The sequence below is a fragment of the Pseudopipra pipra genome, chromosome 4 (genome assembly GCF_036250125.1).
Source record: "Pseudopipra pipra isolate bDixPip1 chromosome 4, bDixPip1.hap1, whole genome shotgun sequence".
NCBI classification, from domain to species: Eukaryota; Metazoa; Chordata; class Aves; order Passeriformes; family Pipridae; genus Pseudopipra; species Pseudopipra pipra.
The window spans coordinates 3,199,499-3,221,627 of NC_087552.1; the positions used below are offsets into that span (position 1 = coordinate 3,199,499).

The 22,129-nt window shown below is 41.0% G+C and overlaps 1 protein-coding gene across 7 annotated transcripts in view; it reads right to left on the reverse strand.

Moving 5' to 3' along the window:
* LOC135412645 (bifunctional heparan sulfate N-deacetylase/N-sulfotransferase 4) overlaps nt 1-22,129 on the reverse strand; it is a 100,674-nt gene that overhangs the window by 74,389 nt on the left and 4,156 nt on the right. For 3 of the 7 annotated variants that reach the window (XM_064651402.1, XM_064651399.1, XM_064651400.1), the window contains exon 3: nt 1,278-1,952. The exons of 2 other annotated variants lie outside the window; for them this stretch is intronic. The gene's annotated coding sequence lies outside the window, so the exon portion shown is untranslated. The remainder of the gene's footprint in view (nt 1-1,277; nt 1,953-22,129) is intronic. 2 more of the 7 variants (XM_064651403.1, XM_064651401.1) reach the window with 1 other exon arrangement.

Genomic DNA, 22,129 nt, shown 5'->3' on the forward strand with positions numbered 1-22,129 from the left:
AGGCTCAAAAGAAATGGATGAAATGAGGAGAGGACAGTAGGTTTATTTTTTCCTGGTGGCATAAAGCTTTTATGTTAACAAGAAAAGTGTTTTAGGCAAGTAGATAGTATACTCAAGAAAATGAATAGGACAAAAGAACAGGAGCGTGCATATTTCAAATCTGTTACATCTTGGGCTCCCATAGAGGGCAATATTGTATAAAAGATAGTTTAAAGCCATGTATCAGGGGCTGCCAATCCATCTGTGTGGATGTACTTTAAGGAGAATTGCTGTTACTATAAATTTGATGCCACATTTCCCTTCAGTCAGGCTGTGAGTAATGCACACAATAATGCACACCCAGCCACAGAACAGCACCACGTTAAAGGTGAAGGAAATTAATTTTGTAGATTACCCAGTTGTAAGTTGTAGGGGGGGAAAATGTCACATTTTGGTTCACAGTGCTCTGTTCAGCCTCTGAGTCACAGCAAGGGCTCTCCTTTAAAGTTGGTTCAAAACCTGATAAGAAAAAGGACCAAGGCTGTGGTGCCAGTCCTGGGAACAGGGTTTGTGGCAAGATGTGTCTGGGGTGCAGTGAAATCATCTGCATTTCTGATTCTGTCTGGTATTTCTTTCCTGTGGAATGCATGGGTGGACTTATAACGCTTTTATTTACTTCTGTGCTTCTCCGGGTTTGATGTGTTGTCAGCACAAGGCTCTAGACTTCAGTCTCTCTCAGCCTCCTGGGTATTTGGAGCATGGAAAGGCCCATGCTCCTTTAAAATAACCTCATATACTAAATTTCTCTCCCCTATTTATTCACCTGCTTCATGAGCACTGCTGTAGAGTTGCATCTGAATTAGCTGTTCACGTTATCTGTGCTGGACGTGAATGAGGGTACAGAGGTCTAAGTTCATCTGGAGTGATTGGAGAGAGGCAAGTTCCCCTTTTGGAGGAGTGGGAGCCTCATGGTTACATATCTACAATTAAAAAGTATTAGTGTCCCCAGTGTTTCGGGCAATGACAATTATTTACAAATATCCTTCAGTAATTCAGCTGGATTGGAGGGGAGTGATTAAGTCTCAAATCCCCAGATTTTGGCTGACATTTCCTCTGTGTTACCTCGCCTAAGTTGTGTAAGTACAGTGATGGTTAAATTTATTTTCTCTTAATCTCTGTTCCAGCAGTGGCACTAATGACAAGCCCCACTGCAAATGCTGTACTCAACTCCAGAGTTCAGTCAGTGAGGCACTACTTGTTTCACTGTTTACCAACAGAAGTGGTCCAGGGAGACTTACAGTAGTTTCTCACTGCTGTCATCTTGGAAATCTTCATGGAGTAGCAAAGAAAAGCAACCAAGAGGAACAGAAACAGAAGTAGTTGTTCTGCCCGTTGCATATGTTGCACTGCCCCTGTAGGGATGAGAATTCTCTTTCCATCTGTCAAAGAATCATAGCAGAACAAAGGAGGACAGCAAGGGTATTTTAGGTATCTGTGGTATGATCTCACTGGATGCCATAACTCGTTGGGGGTGGACAGGAGGTGCAGGATAAATCCAGATTGTTGTGTGAGAGGTGACTGCAATGAGGTAAAGATAGTGACTCTGCAGTCCAAAAATACCTTATTTTGTAATGGGAGATGGCAAAGTTAATCCTGGTCCCAACAGCTGGCTTGGAAACAGCTCAGGGGTACAGTGAGGAGTGAAATAACAAAAATAAATCTTTGTCCAGAACTTCAGTATGGGCTAGCAAATATTTTTGGTGTATAAATGATTTGGGGTTGTTTGTTTTTTTTTTTTTAATCTGAGTTAAATTTTCCATCCAGGTCTCGTACCTGAAGCCTGGTCCCCACCTGGGGGTCCAGGTGCAGCCTTAGGGGCTGTCCTGTTGCTGCTGGGGAAGTCTGTGCTGGCAGCCAACACCTCCTCTCTGGAACCATATGCCTCATTTTCTGCTCTCCACTGCTTCAGGAATCTGGAAAGAACAGGAAAGAGCAGGTTGTGGCTGTCGGTGCTAGTCAGGCTCCAAAAATAGGCAGATTCAATGAAAGAGAAGAATGATAGGGAAGTGCAGTTAATGGAAGGGTCTCTGCTCTGTAAATGACAATTTTCAGCTCTTAGCTAATATGATATTTGGCAGAGAGTGTTTTTCTGCACTTCTGGGGAGTTCACATCTCATTAATTTGCACGTTCAGTGCTTATTTAAAAGTGAGTTAATGACACTTTGTTGCACTTTGTATCCATCAATTTATATTATCCTTATTTAAAATAGCAATGAAGTATTTATGTATAACCATTTCTTAGATTTGAATATTTATGTTCTCAATAAACAGTGTTTAACACCGGTTAAATAATTAAACATTTCCAGCTTCTGTAAACACAGGAGGGAAAATAAATATTTCTGAACAACCCTCTATATTGGTAAATAGAAGAATACATACATTAGATCCAAAGGAACAATTAAAAGTGAACTCTGATAAATTTATTGGAGGCTTTCCAGAATGACATGTTTTCTCTGGTCACACAGACTACTCAAAGGGAGGATGAGAAAGAAGGGAGCTTAATATTTGCTTTGCAAGTATAATTTCTGTTTTATTCGGGGCTAAATTGAGGCCTGACATTTCAAATGTTGTGTCACTACCAGAATTGCATCCTGCTGTGCTGGATTCAGACGTGGTGTTGACAGACATACACGTGGCCACTGGGCAACTGGAACCTCCAGCATTTAGTCAAAGAATTTCCTAATGTATGACATCTCTCCCTCTCCTTCCTCCTTATTTATTTACTCCTTACTTGCTAAATGAGACAAGAATCAAGAAGTCCATTTTTTCCTGTCTCACGTTCTACTTTAATGGCCTGTATCAACCTTTCCCTTCCTGCTTTAGGCTGGGATGTAGTCACCATCTGATCCTCTTTCCTTTCTCCCTCTTCTGACTGCAGTCTGGAAAATGTAATGATCAATGAGAAAAGACTATATTCACACATTCCCTTTTTTGACAGAATGCAGATTTCAGTAAATTCCAGCTAACCAAAGCATATGTATTTCCAAGACTTAATTGGAAAACTAAATTAATCTTGTAATAGGAAACTCCAGCTCTGACTATAGAACAGCTACTACCGCTAACACACTTGTCAAAAACCACGAACATGTTTTTAATAATATATTATTCAATAATCAATACCTCTCCAACACAGCTGTTCTTGGTACTGTTGTTATTTTACTGCTAATAAGTCATCAGTAATGACATTGCAATACAAAATGAACAGGGAAAATGAAGATGTGTCAGTAGCACATACTGAAAAACTATGTAAGCCGTAAATAAGAGCACTAATTATGGCAGTGGAACTGCCTTCCCTCAGGTACGAAGGAGGTGTGGGGTAGGGATATCAGTGTGTCCTTCAGGGCTCTGCTCTGCATAACTGCAGCCCATTTGCATAGCTCTGGGGTTTGGAGAATCCCTCTGTAACCTGGACCTAAGAATTTTAGGTCCGTTGTAAAGCTCCATAATTTCCAAGGCTTTGCACAGGTTGGTGTGAGGAATTATAACACTACTTCTTGGACAACTGAAACCTGAGGTGGGGGTTAGTCATGCAAAAGATGAACTGAAGTTACAAGTTTAGAGGTTTCATTTCTAAGTGGTTGTTACTTCACGGTGATGGGGCAAAAACCTCTTAAGGAACTTTTCGTTTTGACTTGCTTTCCATGGAAATCAGGTGTGGAAACAGTGGGGAGGAAGTGTAATATTTGCATTTATGGTATAAGAATAGGGAATTATTTTCATCCTGTTATTTTCACAAGTCCTGCAGCTCTACCTGTGCTGGCACAGGAGGCCATGGGGGTGTGATCACCCCAGGGTGGCCCTGAGCACCCGTGGCCCCAGCTGGGCCCTGCAGGCGGTGGGGAATTGCGGAATTGTGGGGGGTCAAGTGCGGCAGCTGTCAGCTCTTCAACTCTCCTCCACAGCGCTGGGGCTGGAAGCTCTCCAGCTCCCAGACAAGCTCAGCCATCACACCAACATCCAGGAGCTCTGCTCACTCATTTCCTGCCTTTTCCTCCCCATCTTTGCCCTTCAGAGGCACCACAATATGTCTGACAGGGATCCAGATTGCAGGGACACGTCTCCTCCGCCTCACATGTTCCCACGTTAACGAGGAGGGCACAAGGTTGTAAAATGGTGTATTTGGGACTATTTTTTTCTGTTACAGCTTTGGAGGTCTTGGTGTATGTTTGGGAGGCTGACTGCTTGGAAGGGAGAATTGGTCAGATTTATGTGTGTTTTCACCCAAAGTTCACTTCCCATTAACTGCAGCGTGGGGATACTGAGATTCCTCTTGGGTAGAAATCATTTCACCTCGGGATAAATCAAAATTTGAGGGTGTGCCTGGTGTGACATCCTTTCTATGACTCTAAGACCCTCTGTATCTCTTGCAATTAATATACTGACAGGACAAATTATCCTACTTAAAAATATAATGGAGAAGGCAAAAGGATTCAAGATAAACTTTTTTTGAGTCTTTTAGTTAAAAAGTCTTCATTGATTATTATCCCTTGCCTTTCTTGTTAGTGGCTACACAGGCACGTGGAGATGTTACTAGAAGAGATGCTATTTAAGTCAGCATTTCACACCCACTTTTCCAGACACCAAGACCTTTAAAAACAAAGATGCAAATCCAAGATGAGTCTCGGCCTTAAACTCAAGGCAGGTAAACAGAAGAAGTCAGCAACGTGCCAGGACACGGAACTCTCAGTCCCTCAGCTGTTCTGACAAAATCCACATTATTGTGCAGACACAGCAGAAAGCCTCAAAACTGATTTAAGGAAATCACAGTAGTGATTGTTTGGATTTATTTGATTTTCCTGAGTCAGCAGGAATAAGTATGTTTGTTCTTGTATCCATTGTGGGAACCAATTCTGTTTCATACCAAAAAAACCCACATTCCATTTCAAGGAAATGGTATTTAATTTAGTTTTTAAATTAATTCCTCACCATTCAAAATTCAGTTTTCTGTTTGTCCATGACCAAAGAATATTCACAGGAAACAGGTTTATTTTATTGTACTTCAGTAATGCCATACAGCTTCTGTTCTCTCAGCAAAGTCAGCTGAAATAGAAACAGGTGTTTCAAACCCAGCAAGAAGATATGAATATGAAAGCTCTGCTATTAGAAAGCAAAAAGCTCATTTTCTCAGTGTTTAAACTTACTTTCTCGTGGTTGCTATGGTACCATCTCTGCACCTAACTTATGGAGCTTTGAACTATATTAAAAAAAAGGCTTTTTGAAAAAAACAGGTCTGAACTAAACTTGAAACCCATGCGAGACCATCCAGTCAAGTTTTTATAGTGGATAAAAACTTGATATTTAACAATATTTAAATTGTTCAGCCAGAGGAAACAGCGAGCCATTTCCTCAGGACATACTGGACCTTTTTTTGTTTTTCCAACCCTTTTTACATACCAGATCTTTTACTAAGCTTATACCACCAGCATTAACATTATTTGTTTCAGGAATAAGCAAGTTGCTGCTACTGATAACAGTAGTAGCTGTTATACTCTTTAATATACATGAAAACCAGATCAAACTCTCAGTAAAATAATATTTGCATAATAGGAAAAGCCAGCCTACATTCAGATGATGTATCACAAGAGTGCTGGGCAAGTACTCTGGTATTCAGAAAGCAGAAAGCTAATACAGGCAAGTGGTCTAAAGATATTCAAAAGCTTTAATAAGCATATTAGTGAGATAAGAAATATGGGGAAGAAAGAGACCTCAATACAGAAAACATGAAGTATTATTATGCAGTGCCTAATGGCAAAGAGGTGGACAGGATCACCTCCTCTGACTTATTTCATCTCCAGAGTGATTGTTTCTGTGAAGTGGAAATAAATAAAATTGCATACTGATAGATCCACCTCGCTGCTCTCAAAGCATCTTAAAAGAATCATTCCTCATGGAGGAATATTAGCCTTGCTGAAAATCCTTTCTCTCTTCCCTTCTGCTTTTGGGCACCTGTGTGCATACACACATGCCTGCACTTGGGATGGATAATTCCTCTTTATGGCTTTGGAAGTCTCCGGTGTGATTCCTCAGTTTGGCTATTTATCATGTGGCTGTCACTTCCATGCCTCCATACTGAAGCAATAAGGAAGGGATGCACTTGCTTATAAACATCATAGCTACAGTGACAGTAAAGCTGGGAAGGAATTATTGAGTATTTAAAAGGCGCAATGGGCCAAAACCAGAAAAAAGAAAATTCTTTTAATGCGTTGGGAGAAAAAGGCATTCCTGAGGGAAGGTCACTCTTACAGTGGAACAACTTAGTTAAAGAAAGTTCACCATAACTGTAGAGGTGGTGATGTGAGTATCAGATATGGCGTGTGAGGAAATAGAAAGGTATAGAAAAAGAAAGCTGTAGTAAATATATTGTAGAAAATGTTAATGCACTGCTGAGCAGCCGGAGGGGAGAGCCCAGGATTCCTTCCCCATGCTTGTGCTGTTTAACATTCTGCTCCTGTGACACCAGCAGCTGTTAATGGCAAGGGGAAGGGAGGCAGAACAAGATGATCTAGGAGGCCCCTTCCAGCTTTAACATCCCTGGGATTCATTTGGCTCCCTCTTGGCACAGGAGCGAACTCACCCTGCTCTGATTTATACATCCAAAGTTTGTATTTTAATACTCTTGCATGGAGGGGAAAGATATTACAGCCTGACAGGAACTTTAAAAAGTTCCTTGCCACGTGAAGAAGTGCATTCTTGCCTTTGTCACCAGGGATTGCTTATTTTCTGCCCGCTGGCCACAAGTGCATTAAAGGCTCAGCGATGGTAACACCAGCAATAAATAATTATCCTAAGCTGCAATATATGCTGTGCAAAGACTTTTAGCCATCATAAAGATTACTTTCTCTACTGTCAGATTTCCGTGCTGTGGAATTACCAGGATTTATATTACTGAAAAGAAAAAGCTGTCTGCTGATAAGATCACATATCAAAAATATGCAAAAATGTTCCCTTTACATTTGGCTAAGGCAGAGACTGCATTCTTCTTCTGCATCCTAATTTGGAGACCCAAAAAGTGGTGCTAATGTAGTGTCTCATCAGCCTGCGTCCCCTGTGTTCCAACCACCTACTTTTTCCACTCATAAAGTACAAGGAGGGGCTAATTTTGGTCTAGGACCAAAGTGTGCTTTGAGCTGAGATTAGCGTGCAGTTTGGGGTACTTGCTCATCTCTGGAACACCGAAACAGTCAGATGGGAACACAGTCTCTCCTTTACTCCTATCATGCACGGTGAGCCAAATGCAGAAGAGAGTGGGAGGTGGAAAACAAGCAGCGTGTCCCTCTGCCTTTCCTTGAACAGCTCTGTGGAGTGCACTCGCTTCCCAAGGGTGCATCCCTTCCCAGGGTATTAACAGAGACCATTTTCCTGGGAGATAAGGATACCTGTCCTAACTCAGATTTCAGCAGTACAAACGGAGTGGACAATTTCCTCGCTCTTTTATGTTTAAGATTGCCGTATCTGGGAAAAGCAGAGGTTTGGTTACCAGGGGGAGGCACATCATCAGGTGTTCTAAGTGATCATAGCTTCATTGAGCATACTTTATGAAAAAGAGGGCCAGTCTCTGAGGATTATGATCTCCCTGTGCTTTCCTGGCATTCCCCTAGGATGGTAAACAGCAATTACTTGCCCAGTGCAGACAGATGCATCCAAGATGTTCAAATTCCAGCAACTGCAAGGCAGCAGGTGGGGATAAATATGGGGGGGGTTTCCTGTTTATTTCTTGATTTCAGTCCTTATTTTTCCCAGAAGAACTTAGTTTCTGTGCTTTGTTTTCCTCAGTGATACACAATATTTGGGAAGCTTTATCTGCAAAAAACAGACTCTGTTCCACTTTGCAACTTCAATATGCAAATTCTCTTCCCTTTTAAAACTTTGATAGTTAAGAATACATACAATTCAGAATTTGTGAGGTCTTTGCATAGTGACTTTTTTATCTTATCTCTTCATCCTCCCCTCTCTAGGCCTTTAAACGCTCTTCTGTTGAGTCACTTTGTTACAATTTGTTTTTAAGTTTATGCAGCTTTCTCAGATTTCTTCTCAAGCATCCCATAGAAAAGCCCAGGCAAATACACCTCAGTCTTAATTTCTTCCGTCACTGACTAAACATTCATACTTCGGATTCCTTTTTAATTTTCCCCTTCTCCCCTGTTTTTGACCTCAGGTTGTAGGGCTGCTCTATTTCAGGTGACCTGATTGCTTTCTGAACTCTCAGTCCTCATCTTTCGGTGTCCTCATCGAAAAATGTCCTCATCTTTCTGCTCTTCCAAAGCCCTTAATATTGATGAATTCAGACAGGTGATCTCATGACACCCTCTGTATATAATTTACCCTGAGGTTTCTCTGGAAACAAAACTACTACTTGTTTGATCCTCTTGATTCAAACCCCTTCCCGCCTGGAGCAATGTACAGGTAATTAATTAGCAGTGCTCTGCTGCCACCGGGAAGGATGCTGCTGTGCTGAGGAGGCCACATACAAGCTCCTTCTCCCTGGCAGCCAGGCTCCTCTCATTTGGAGATGCTGGTGTTTAAGGTTTGAGAAATTTGAGATCTAGTCAGGAGAAATGGTGAAATAATGGAATACAAATGAGGGATGAATAAAGCAGATGCCGGGTCTGCATCGAGGGAAGCGCAAGCAGAGACACTGTCAGGCTTTTCAGTGAGATACACATTCAGAGGCATGGCAGCTTCAGTAAATTGCTTTTGTAATCTGTAATTTTACAAGGTTTTAAAAGTCTTGTTTTCTGAACGAGTAAAACTTGAAATGGAATATCAACACTCCCATTTCGCTACTTTTCCTATGAATTTGTTTTGAAACCATCAGCTTTTCTCTCCCCGCTGACTATCGTCGGGTACTTCACTAGAGCTATCAACACAAAATCTGCGTGTGACAAAACAGCCCTGCCACCGGCTGAAGCATTCCTGGAGTCAGCTGTGTTAGACTCGATGCTGCCACACTCCATTAAGTGGCAGCTGCCACTCCAAGCCCACGGAGAGCGGAGCCCGAGGACTGCCACGCTCCCTCCGCAGAGCAGCACGTTTCCCCCTCGGAAATGCCAGCGTGCTCAAGAGCTGCTGTTTGTGTCAGAGAAGGGTCTGAGCTTAGACATGGACTAGATCTAAGTTTTGCAGCTACTTCCCCTCTTAAGAGATTTAAGATCCAAAAGCAAAGGGAGATGGGAATGCAAAGATACGCTGGTTGTCCCCGCCGTCATCCTTCTCCCAGAAATGAGGAGCAGCCTTTCTTTGCAGAGGGACTGAGTGCTGTTGAGACCTTGGTGCTCTCCCCCCCCATCCAGGCTGCTCTTTCCAGGCCTGAGAATCCTGGATCAGATGCCGGCACGTCGGACAGCTGAAGGCAGCCCACTCCTTCAGGCTGTGTGCAGGTCAGAAACCTGCCAACATGTCCACACCGACACAAGAGGGAGTTGAAGGGAGTAGATCTGACAGCTCATGCGTATGTGTTCCTTAACTATAGTCGCTCTAAGTAGGTGTAAATTGCCTACATTTTAAGAACAAGCTCCTTGTTTTCATTGATGTGCCAGTGAATTTCTGGCAGTGTTCTTAAACACGATAATTTTGCATAAAAGACAAAAAGGGCCTCCAAGGGAACTCAAGTGCAGCCTAGTGTAGTCTTTAGGAATCCATTTGGCCTTTAGCGTTCCTTTTGTTCTGTGCCACGGTGTGTGTGTCCTGCAATGAACTGAGCTGCATCTAATGCCTGATTTCATCATCTCCTTGTACGTTGTCAGCCCCTTTAATTTTATACCTCTGGGCTGAAGCCCAGCATCTTGTTTGCAAGTTCAGATTCGTATCTGAAATGAACTTATGGCTCTAAAAGATTTTTCTTTCACTGCTTCTCCAACCTCTTCTTTGTCAGCCTGCAGTTGGCAGTAACATGTGTGACAAGGTTTTGATTTTTTTATTCTTAGACCCCACTTCATTTATTCCACATTGCATGAAAAAATCCTAGTCCAGGCCCATAAAGTTGAGAAAATCCTTCTGAATCTCGAGGTTTTGTTCCTATATTTCTTTGTAATATCTTTCAGTCAATTAGACCAAAATTGTTGAATAAAGTAGAAATCTTGTCCTCATTATAATGATCTCAGCAAGGAACAGCAAATAAAGAACGAAAAATCTCCAGCACTGTGGGAGCATCCTGCACAACCTGAAGTCCAAGCATCTACCCTTTCATAAACACAGACAGAATGTGAAGTGCTAATGATACCTTGGACACAGAAAACAGATGACAGCAGGAGAATTTCTTGCCTGCATTACTCCAACAGAGCTTTTGAAAATAATTATACTTTCTTATGCGATTTCAATAGATCCTCACGCCTACTGTATTACGACTGCACAATTCCAAGTACGAAATCACTAATTAAAATGAATTCACAGCAAGGTTATTTACTGAAATGAAATAGTTGGGGTGGACGCAGAACACTCTTGAGACTAAATTAGCCTTTCACCTATCAATAAAGCACAGTGGAGGGCGAAGAAGAAAAGAAAAGAAAAATAAAGGGTCCTGATTCCAAATTATTCTACTTTAGTTGCACGTTTGAAGGGTTGAATTGCGGTTGATTGCCGTGCAGGAAAATTATTTCACTGTATTTCACTTTTCCACTGGCAAATGGGAGTCCAGTTCATACTGGAAGGCTCAAAATGGAGGGGAAGTCGATGTGAAAAAGGTAGAAGCAGTGTTGAAAAACTGCTAAGCAGGGAAGCTGCTGCTGTCCCAGATGGGAGAAGGGGCAGTTGGCACTGAGAGCTGCCAGAGGACACATCAGCTGGGAACGTTCCCTGTCTGAGCAAAGCATGAGCTCACCAGTGGGAAACAGAGTAAGCGAGGAAGTGCAGGGACTATCCAATTGTAAGTGAGATGAATCTGTCATTGGAGCTGTGGGATGTGATTTCCTGTGCCAGCCCTGGTGAATATGACCCTTGGACTCTTACTTTTATTGTAGAAACCTGTCACCAAAATGGATGGAGAGTGTTTTATGTCCTGTGCTCTCCATCGCTGAGTTCTTTTGTGTTTGAACCGACTGTGTCAGTTCATCCTGTGGGATTATGATCCAAGCTATGAGCATTAGTTAAACCAGGCCTTTTGGAGCAACAGTTGCAGAACAGTTACAGCAATTAAATTTAGAATTTTGAATACAAGCATCAGGGCTCTGATTTTCTAAGAACTTGCATACAATCAAAAAGCAGCCTATATTGAGAGGGCCAAATGTTCCACCAAAATGTTCCTGTTGAGTGTTGGTTGCTCATGAATAATCGGAAGCCAAGAAATTAAACATTTTATGCACAAATATGACTGAATACCAAATATTTAACTGCAAGCTGAGTTCCTTGGTGTCTCCTACACACAGAGCCTGGAAATATTACAGAGCCATGCTGTGTTTTCTCAGTGTGTAACTTGTCACTGTACTTAGCACAGCTCACACATGGAGTAAATCAAGGTTGGTTGTTTTGCTAATTTATATGTTCTACAGGCTCTCTGGAACCAGGCTGAGCTTATAATATAACTGGAGGGGGAAAAAAAGAGATAGTTGAAAAGCTTGGAAAAGCTTTATCTTTGGCATTCCCCACGAGAAGCCTGAAGTTTTAAGACAGTTGTGGTTTTGGCTTCTCAATTTAAAGCATTTTCAAAGGATCTGGTTTTCAAGAAACGGACACACAGCACTTTGGAAAGGCCTCTGCAACATGAAAACTGCTGGGACAAAGTCATCCCTCACTGCAGACAGTCTCAGTTCTTGTGAACTGAGTGTGGATGTACCAGGGCAGTGGGAAAAATGCCAAGTGTCAGTAAGGAGGGTTGTATTTTCATTGCCAGGGTCTCTCCTGTTTGGTTTGGCATTCCTTAGGAAGTTTATTCCTGGACTGATTAGCTACAATAGTTTGCTGTAAGGTCTGTTAATCTGCTCAGCCTATAGGTGTCCTTGCCCTAAAGGGAATTTGCTCATCCATTTTTTTCCAGGAGAAAGTGGGGCTACAGTAAAGCTGCTTCTGTGTAGGAGGACCTGTAGCTTTAATTCCAGCTGAGGACACAGCTGCAGCTCAATCCATGTTATTTTGGCTGCACCAGTATTTTAAAGCAACTCTAGGCACAAAGAACTAGGTGGAAGGGTTTTCTGACAGCCCTAGCAATTAGGCAAATGCTAATCCAGACTTTCAGTGCTTTTTCAGGCACTTTTTAACACCTTTTACAGCATGCTGTCCTTTGCTCCTGTGTTTTCTGCTGGCAGTGCCTTCCATAATTACTGTCTTTTGCATAGGTCCCTTAAAATGGATAAAAATTACCCTGGTCATATTCATAATCTCTCATACATAATCCACTAAGTATTTACCTTCCATTTCATCTTGTTACAGCTAATGATTTTGTGATGGTCACTGTAAAATCGTTTTGGAGGCTACTAAAGTATTTCAAGTCACAATAATGTTTTTACAGCACCTGTGACTGACTTTGTCGAGCATGAACAAGGAATCAGTCTTTCTATATTATATATGATTCTTTGCTTTTAGGTATTTTGCCAAGCACTTACAATATAACAAAATGCTGGTTTCCACCTCCAAATTTCACGTGAAACAAAGACTGAGCTGAAATCCCCTGGATTACATGGCTGTCTAAAATATGGCATGTCATACTTTTGGACAGGCTAAGAAAAGACTTGAAATCAAATAGGATCAAAAGGGGTTGTGCTTTCTTCCCTGAAAGGTGGATAACAAGTCTCTTCATCACATTTTTATATTTCCATTAAGCAAATATGAATAACCACATGAAGCAGCACTCTCTCCCCATTAGCAAATTGTCATGCCTGAATATAAATACCTGTGTACCTGAATGAAACTTCAGAGCAAGTGTGCTTCAAGGTAATTGAAAGACTACTTTTTTTTTTTTTAAATCACAATTTCTGAACAGTAGTTGTGTTGTTTGCACTGATTAATTTACAATGATTTTTTTTCCCACTGGAAGTTTTGGTTCTTGACCTTACAGAGGGAAAGTTGTAGTCAGTGTCCTACATCTGTTCAGCCTCCTCAGTGCAACTGTGCTTCTGCCCAGCCACACTTTGCTGTTGTTGAACATCACCTAAAATGACACCTGGAAAGCTGCTCCTGGAGGATTTGTATCTGCACTTAGGGCTGCACACATCCATTTAGCAGGTAAACAGGCATTTCCAGGGATACTTTAATACCCTATTATTCTGCAAAACCAGATAAAGCAGCACTTTTATGGGTGAAGCTCAGAGGGGTTGCTTAATTATTTTGCTAGATGCTTACATAAAATCTTCTAAACTTCAAGAAATATATCTGATGTTCCATCATGTGACAGTAACATTGGTGCAGTGCTGACAGGAAAGGCTATAGGTGTGCATCTGGGAATGTAATTTTCAGTTTATTTACTGGCACATAGCAAGCTATCTTGTTTTCTCTCCTTTCCTTATTGTCTCTCCTGTTTTTGTTTCTTTTTTTATGGGTAGTAATTTGCTCTCAGGTGCTCGAACACTTTCTCTGTGTCCACCTTTCTACTATTCTTGCTGTGGATATGTTCTTAATTAGTGTTCCTAAATGCAGGTTTATAATTATGCCGTAGTAGGTGGAAAGGACTGAGGGGAAAAACAGCACTAAAAGGGCATAATTAGATTCAAAGGAAACAAAAGAAAAAAAAGAAACTTGAAATGTTCTCACTTTCCATTAGGTTTTACCATTGATTTCTGCATTAGCTCATTCGCAGTGGTCCTGAGTTTAAAGTTAAATTATGTCGCCCATTATAAGTAGGGAGCTTTAGACCTCAGTTCAGCCAAACTACTTAAATGTTTAAAGCTAAGCAAGTGCTTAATTTTGCTGTTGAGCTGGAAATTTAAAAGGCTTGTAGAGTTTCACAAGAACAGAATTAACACCTTAGTTTCAATCCTGTCATGGCTTTGCCTGGCCTGAATCAGATTTTGAGAGCATCTTGTCTTACAAAAAAACTAAAAGAAATCGGCAGACAAACTATATATAGCAATATTTTCCTTTTGGAGTTGGCTTGGGAGTTTTTATATAATTGTGCTTAATAATTGTGGCTATTTCAGATAAGTGAGATAACTTTGTTCAAGTTGAAGAATAAATGGCATCTGCAGTGAAACAGTAAAAATTAGTCATGGCCTCTTCTGAAATGCATAGAATAGGCCTCAGATGGCTGTATATGGTATATATTTGCTTGCTAAATCCCACCTAACAACTGAACCTAACCAGTTACCTGTAGAAAAAGATGAAATCTGATCCCATGGTGTTCTGTAATAAGGGACACAAAGCCAAAGCAAGAGCTACAGCTGAAATCTGAGCTCACAAAACTCAAATGCAAATATACTCGTAAGCCTCCATGTAATTTATTTGTTTTATTCCCTTGCAGAATGATAAAGTAACTTCCCCATTGCTTAGTGCCTCTGAATCTGATTATTTTTGCAAAGGTGCACTTCACAGAAGCTGTTTAACTCAGTGCCAAATTAACATGTAATACAGGGGTTAATGCAATTTTGTTGTAATGGTTCCTGTTGCTTGTAGATCCTTACACACAGTTGTACTCTTCAAGGAAGATACAGGGTACTTTTCAAAGTAATTAGATGAGACTGTTTCAGTGTCACCCTATTTCAGCAGAAACCATGACTATTTGCCAGAAGGAAAGAAAGTACCCTGCCCAAAATGCTGTTTGAATGAGCATCGTGAAGTTTGTGTTCTAGCTGTGATAATGAAAATTAGGAAAATACAGCCTGGCAGATCTGCTGAGTAAAATTAGAAACAAGAATAATTCTGAGGCATATGATTAGCTTAGAGAGAAAAACCCACTTCATTTCTGGGAGTGTGGTTGTTGACTTCAACCTTATCTAGAAGGGAAAGAATGTGGTACCTGGCTGGAGATGAGTCCCCCCTCAGTCTCCTCCCTAGCAAGAACGAGGCAGTACTGAAAGTTTATGGATGAGGAATTTCCTTGTGAAGCTGCTGTCTAGATTTCTGCAGAAAGGAAGCCCACATATGTTCTGATGCAGACCTGAATGTTGGAATACTTTTCTTCATAGGCACAGGGCTACATCTAAACTCTGCTGGGTTTCTGCTTCTTAGAACTGGCTGTACCTGAGAACGCTGACAGAGGTGTGAGGGGCAGAGATAAAGCAGGAACCAGGGCCTCTTCTGTGGGGTCCTCTGCTCATAAAACTGGTTTATTTTTCCCTTGAATGAGGCAGTAAGCCAGAACAGAGACTGCATGGACATCAGGGAATTTAACCCTCAGCTGGCATACTAGTCCTAAGCTCTCCAGTCAACACAATGGGAAAATCTCAGAAGACCCTGTTGAAATCCACATATCCATTTCTAAAGTTCACAGGACATGGAAAACAGTGCTAAAGGCTGCAGTGCCACTGAGGCATTTTAAACTTGTAAAACAAGGGAAAATAAACACAGCCTAAAGTAATACCAAACAAGCACAGCATGTACCAAATTCTGATTTGGATTATGGAAATCTGCTCTGACGCTACAAAGGAGCAGAAAGAGAGAAGCAAAAGGGGAAAGTGTCTGTGTTTTACTGGCTGTTCTGCCTAAATAGAAACTTCAGCTAATTTTTAATTTGATATTTGGAACAGAAATGTTCAGAGCTTTTCACTGAGTAAACCCTACATGAATCTAGGTGGTAGCTGGATTTCAATATGGTTGTGATGAAAGATATAAATTTAGATGTCCAGAGTAGGCTGGAATGTGATGTCTCTTTTGAAGAAACATATTTAATGTGGGTGCTGACAGAAACACTAATACAATTGATGCTGCCAGCTTACCATCCAACAAAAGGAGAAAAACCACAAGGAACAAGACTCCTGCTTTAACTCAGTTAAGAGAATGAATCTTATTGTTACACAAATACTAAGGCTAAGAGGAAAAAAAGCAACAGATGTGTCTTGTTTTATCTGTCTGGGTCTAAAACTGTTATTTAAACAATATAAGCTTCCACACAGGATGTTTGAGAAGGACGTGTTTGGTTGTTTACTGTCTGGCATAGAAACAGGCATAGTGTAGAAAGTTTCCTTCTGTCTAGCTGCAAGTGTTGAGTTTTATTCACTTGAGAAGCCCAGATAAGCCTTGGCTTAAAAATCATAAACAAGGCATAATAACAGAGTTGGGCTGAGCTGGAAGGAGTTGCAATCTAGTATTTTTCATGAAAATTAGTCTATAGCATTCTCTTACCTAACAGGTTCTGTAATTTATAGATCTGCAGCATTTAAAGTTGTTGACTCAACCTTTCCCATTGCCAGGAAGAAGCCCTCGACTGGGCAATGTGGACTATTTAAACTAAAAACCTCAATCCTTTTCAATTCGGAACTTTTCGGAGCAGCACTATCTTTGTTCATTAAGAGATGAGGCAACACAACACAATTCTCTGGTGATTTTCTCTTCAGTCATAGAAATGAATCACAACCCCTAAAATTAGATCAGGGCATCGACTTTAAAAGTTGAAGGCAGCCACAAGTGAGAAATAATACATCAAATTCTGTAGCTCACGGGTTCTTTGTAAGAGCAAATTTAAAGACAAAAGAGAATTAGGGCAAAGGAAGATCTAGTGAAAATCTGTGGAACTTTTAACTTTTCAGAAAGATTTAGAGCTCGTCTTCCTAGTCATGTACATGCTGACAGTGCTGTGTGCAGGTAATGGAGGGTAGACCTGATTTCAGGTGACAAAAATTGCAGTGTTTAGAGAAGGTCAGATATTTTTTCCCCCTCATAACTTTATTTTTCACTTCTTGACTAGGAAAACAGAACACATCTTATTGCAAACACCCAAATGCTTGTAGGTCCTGAAGAGTGCTAAAACAACTCCACCTGCCCCGAAATCTTTAACTTATTTTAAATAGCATGCACCAATTTTTAAGCAAGTCTGATCTTCCCTAGCATTTAAAAGGCACATTTGAGGTTTAGTTGAAGGAACACAAACAGAGAAATTAGACTGTAGGTTTACATTGCATTAGGTACTGTGTGAACACTCTTGCTCAGTGGTAAATATGAGGTTGTGTATATTGTTCTGGAGACCCTTATTGCCTGTGGGATTAAAACAAAGGAGGGGCTGATCCAAAAATTTCTTATATGACAGCAAAATCATAGAGTAGATACAAAACTTCTGTTAAAAACAGAACTTAAACCACCATATTTCCAAAAGTTGTAATTTCTTAATAATGGGAATTTGTGAGAAAAAGGTGAAGAACACTTGCTGTTTATCCATGTAGAGCCCCTTGGGAAGATAATGGAATCACAGACTGGTTTGGGTTGGAAGGGACCATTAAAGTCCAACCCCCCTGCAATGAGCAGGGGCATCTTCAGCTGCATCAGGTTTCTCAGAGCCCTGTCCAACCTGGCCCTGAATGTTTCCAGGGTTAGGGAATCTACCACCTCTTAGGCAGCCTCTTGGTCAGGTGGGACAAGGGAAAACCAGATCTATTTGTTTTATTAATCCATAGATCCCAAATGGATCAACATACAATCTGTAGCTATCTTACTGGGAACTTTTGTCTGTGATTTGGCTCATTTATACATTCAAAAAAAAAAAATTGGGCTTGTTGATATTCTGCAGACATTTATTTTCAGGAACACCTCACATGTAGTTTATGTTCCTGAATGATTATCCGTGAGAAGTGTACGGACATGGGACAAGTCTGAACAAAGTACAGTATTTGTTGTCTTTGGAATCCAAGTAGGGGAGTTATTTGCTGGATAAATCTGTGAGGTCATGCAACGCTCAAAATAAACTCTCCCTACAGGATTAAATATAAATTTTAATTGTTATGTGGCTGATATAATATCCTAATCAACATCTTATCCTGGGTTTATAGAAACGTTGTTATAAACATGCGGCTTTAACCTTCATTGATTTCAAGGACTCTGTCATTATCCATTTTCCAGGGTGAGGTCTCTAATTACTGAGCATTCTTAATGCTTAATTTCTTGTGATAAGCCTGAAACTAATAGATAAATGGTCTTGCATCATTCTGAGGACAAAATCATTTGTAGACAAAATATATTTGAAAGAAAGATCTACAGATCATACCTAGAAACATACAATTCACATAGCAAAATACCATTTAAGCAGGGCTTGCCTACTGTTAGGCCCCCAAGAAGTGTCTTCTGTCTGAGTTTTTAGCACTGTGCTAAAACAGCTCCACCAAAGGAGATGGCCATTTCATTTCTTAGCCAAAAATCTAAGCACAAAGCACATTGCACTAACGGGAAGTCTGCTGTTTATTGAGGTGTTTTCTTTGGCTATTTGCTTTCAAGAAGGCAAGTGGGTTATAATTTCAAATAGCTGTTTCTTTCTCTGTAAGAGTGCTGTAGCAGCTAATGTGAGCTGCTCACATGTCACACAATGTATACTTGTTTTTTTGCAACTGATGTCAAACTTGTTTAATACCCTTTTTATGGCAGTAGTTTGCTAGGGTGTTTTAAGTACATGTTAAGCACTTTACCTACCCTGAAAAGATTAGGCAAGACATGGGCAAGAACTTTGAAATAAGCCTTCATCTTACTGAAAACACGTGCAAACTGTTATTTTTTCCATAACTGTGGAGATCTTCCAAACACTTATTTATTCCAAGTTCCATTTTGGAGCACACACATAGCCAAGAAAGAACTCTGTCAGAACAGGGCTTGTGGAAGCCCAGTTCTGTGTAATTCCCATCCATCAGTGCCATGGCACAGGCAGCCAAGTGTCCTGGACTCAGCTCATGCACTGCTTGTTACTCCCGAGTACAGATTGCCATCAGGGAAAAGTAAAGCCAGATGAACAACAATCAAGGCTTTTTTGTGGCTGTTATAAAACTCTCTTTTTTCTTTACCCTCTGCCCATGAGCAGCTATGTTTGAAACAGCTGGTCAGCCTCGGCTTAGGGAGCCTTGGGGGTTATTTATGGCATTGCTTTTCATTTTAACCATTCAGCAGTAGGACTAAATTGCAAAACTGGGGATGCCAAATTAAAAGTAAGTTCCTGTTCTGGCTTGCTATTTCTGCAGATGCCAGCCTTTACAAAGCTGCACTTACACCTGACCCACTCCTTAAGTACCTTGTAATCAAGAGCGTGTCATTGATCTGTCCCACCTCAGCACAGACTGTGTGACATTGCAGAATGCAGAATTTCTAGTGCCAGGGCTTAACAGGGCTCAAAAGGACATTTATTTCACATAAGAAAAGATGAAACAAATTATTTTGACCTATGTATTATGTGCTCAGTTGTGTGTGAAGTTAATGTAAAAATAGTACAGTCTTACAGGAAAATGCTCTGACAGTGCAAGAGGCTGAGTAATCTCTTTGTGTAGGAGAAACACCTCCTGAAAGGGATTCTGGTGTTGTAAGTCGGGCTTTGTCTATGTATTCATCTGAGGTCTCTCTTAACTATATCTTTGTGAAGATGGTTTCATAGTATCTTGCAATGGAATTGTGTGGGTAGCTTGGAACTAGTGGAAATCTATCAAGGAGCCTCTCCTAGTATGTATAAAATAATCTCTAATTCCAGAAACAGCAGTTTGGTGTTTAGGAACTCCTAGAAGATATGCCAACATTCTACCTGCTGATAAAGTTACATCAGCTGGAAAAAGTCCGTAGATGTTGCATATTATAGATATCAGTGAACTAGATGGATCAAAACCACTTTGAATTCCTTTAGTAAGGACTATAATCCATCCTTTCTGAAAAGTCCTCTGATACCAATATTTTTATCCTTTTCCTCTTTTTACTGCATCGCAGAAAGAGGGAACAGAAAATAAAGGCCCTCTTCTTAAATGCTGCAAAGAGTTGTGGTTCTGTTCCTTCCCAGCTATCCAGTATTTCCTGGATTTTCTATTAATGGTGTAGGACACAGAGTTTTTGATCAAGATCAGATGTTTTGCTTCAGAGAGAAAGAGAGGGGGCTGTTATTTCCTGACAGCTAGCAGAGTTACTGCTGTAGCTTGAGGGGGTGAGACACAGATTCATTCTGGTGTCTGTCCCATGACATTTCAGGTGTCTATATAGGGTCCTGCTGTTTCTTACAGAAAAAAACCCCACCACGGAACTGGAAGTGTTGAGACTCTGAAATGCTCAAAAATAACTTGTCTAGTAAGTTATGTAATGCTAAGTGTGTTGATAATAGTCCCCCACTGATGTCTAACCTGTGCTGACAAAGAACAGGAGGGCTAGCAATGGCTGGTTGTGTGAGCTCTTCCTGTAGCTCAGATGTTGACTGAATGGGTTCACAGAGGTGATCCCTGCTGGGCCTGGTACGGGTGTGTGTAAAGTCAGCACGTAGACAGGTTTTACACACTGAACTCTTTGCATGGGTACAATTACTGTAAGAGAAATGTAGAGCCCTTGCAGCAGCCGGAGCAAGAGCCTCCCCTACGCTGGGGCCACGCTCAGTGCGGGAGAACGGGGCGTGTGTGTGCGTCAGCAGAATCTGGAGCATGACTTGGGTTTGCTATTAATCATTCATCTTTGCATGGAATCTTAACAAGGCCTTAGGCTCCACAGTGCCTCATGTTTGGGCAGCCAAGCCCTGCATTAGCATTCAGAGCCCATGCAGGTTGTCTGGGCTTTCTAGACAGCGCAAGGTTACGGCGGAGCTGTGCCTGGGCTGTGTCTCAGCGAGATGTGAGCGTGAGCCAAGTGCTGCAGGAACGTGGTGTTTGGCTGACTTCTGGAATTGTTCAACACAGCCAACACACCAAAGAAGTCTCCTGAAGTCAGACTGGCCAGTGCCCAGGTACTGGGAGCTCTCTGAAGTCCAGGAGATGGTGAGTTCTGTCATGTACAAGATACTCCTCAAGAGGTGTCCCCTTCCACTGGTGAGCCTGGAGGTCATCTCCAGAGGGCTGAGATGATTTAGCTCAAGCCTTTGTAAAGCACAGCTGCCAAAGGAAGAGGACACACAGAACCCTCCCTCTCCTACTCTCCTCTTTATAGTATCTCAATAAGTAAATCACTCAGGCACAGAAAACATAGAATTGTTTTAATTTTCTGCTTTAGGTTTTTAAAACCTTCATTGTTCCCCCCTGCTCTAGGGGCTAGCATCAGTTTTGGAAGAATGACCAAATACCTCCCCCCCAACAAGTTTTACTTCAAAATTATTATCCAAATAACTGGGCCAGAGGGACACTACAGCAAAGAAGTGTTTAGTGTTTCTGGCAGGATTATTGATGGATCCCACAGTAGTTGGATGAGAGCTCTTTGTATTGACTCTGTGTTGTAATGAGGAGCCATAGATTCAGCAGCACATCTATCCTTCTAAATTAAAAGATGCATTACTTCTGAAAATGTGTTATTCTCTGTCTCCATACATACAGAAAGCAAATCCTGTATCTGCAATTCAGATACGGTTGAAGCGATTCCTGTGTATAATATTTCCAGGATGCACATATCAGTGCACAAGCATGTGCAGTCAGATAGTGAAGTACTTGGGGATGTTTTGAAAGAAGAGCCACATAACTAATTGGTAGTAAACACTTTGTCTCCTAATGTCATTTGTTGGATGCTCAGGTTTAAGCCATGCCTTTCACTTTCCGTTGTGATTAAAACTAGGTGGCTGTTTAACTGCAAAAAGGCACAGTGCTGATGCTCAACACTGTTTATCAAAACATGCATATGCATTTAATTCCTGTAATGTGCAGGCAAGACTGTGATCAGAGCTCAAATCTTGAATGTGGACGCTGATTTTGATTAGTGGCACTTACACACTGAGGCACAGACATTTCATATTACACGATCTACATTTTAACTCCATTTGGCATAAAGGTAAAATCATTTTTCCTTGCATAAAAAACTGTAAATCAGATAAGAATTGATTATATTTGTTGATTTAATGAAGTAAGATAGTGGATTTCTGACTAATGCATTGGAAAGTATTTATATAATAGAGAGTTTTGCCATCATAAATCACTTTGTGGTGAATGCAACAATTTTTTATTGGAGGTCACCAGAGTTAGCAGCAAAATCAATTCAAATCAAATCACAGAGCTGCTGTATACATCAGAGAACTGCAAAGGAATTAATACACTTACATATTTGCTCACTGTGCATGCCTAAATTAAATATTAACAGTTTGCATGAAGATGAAGAT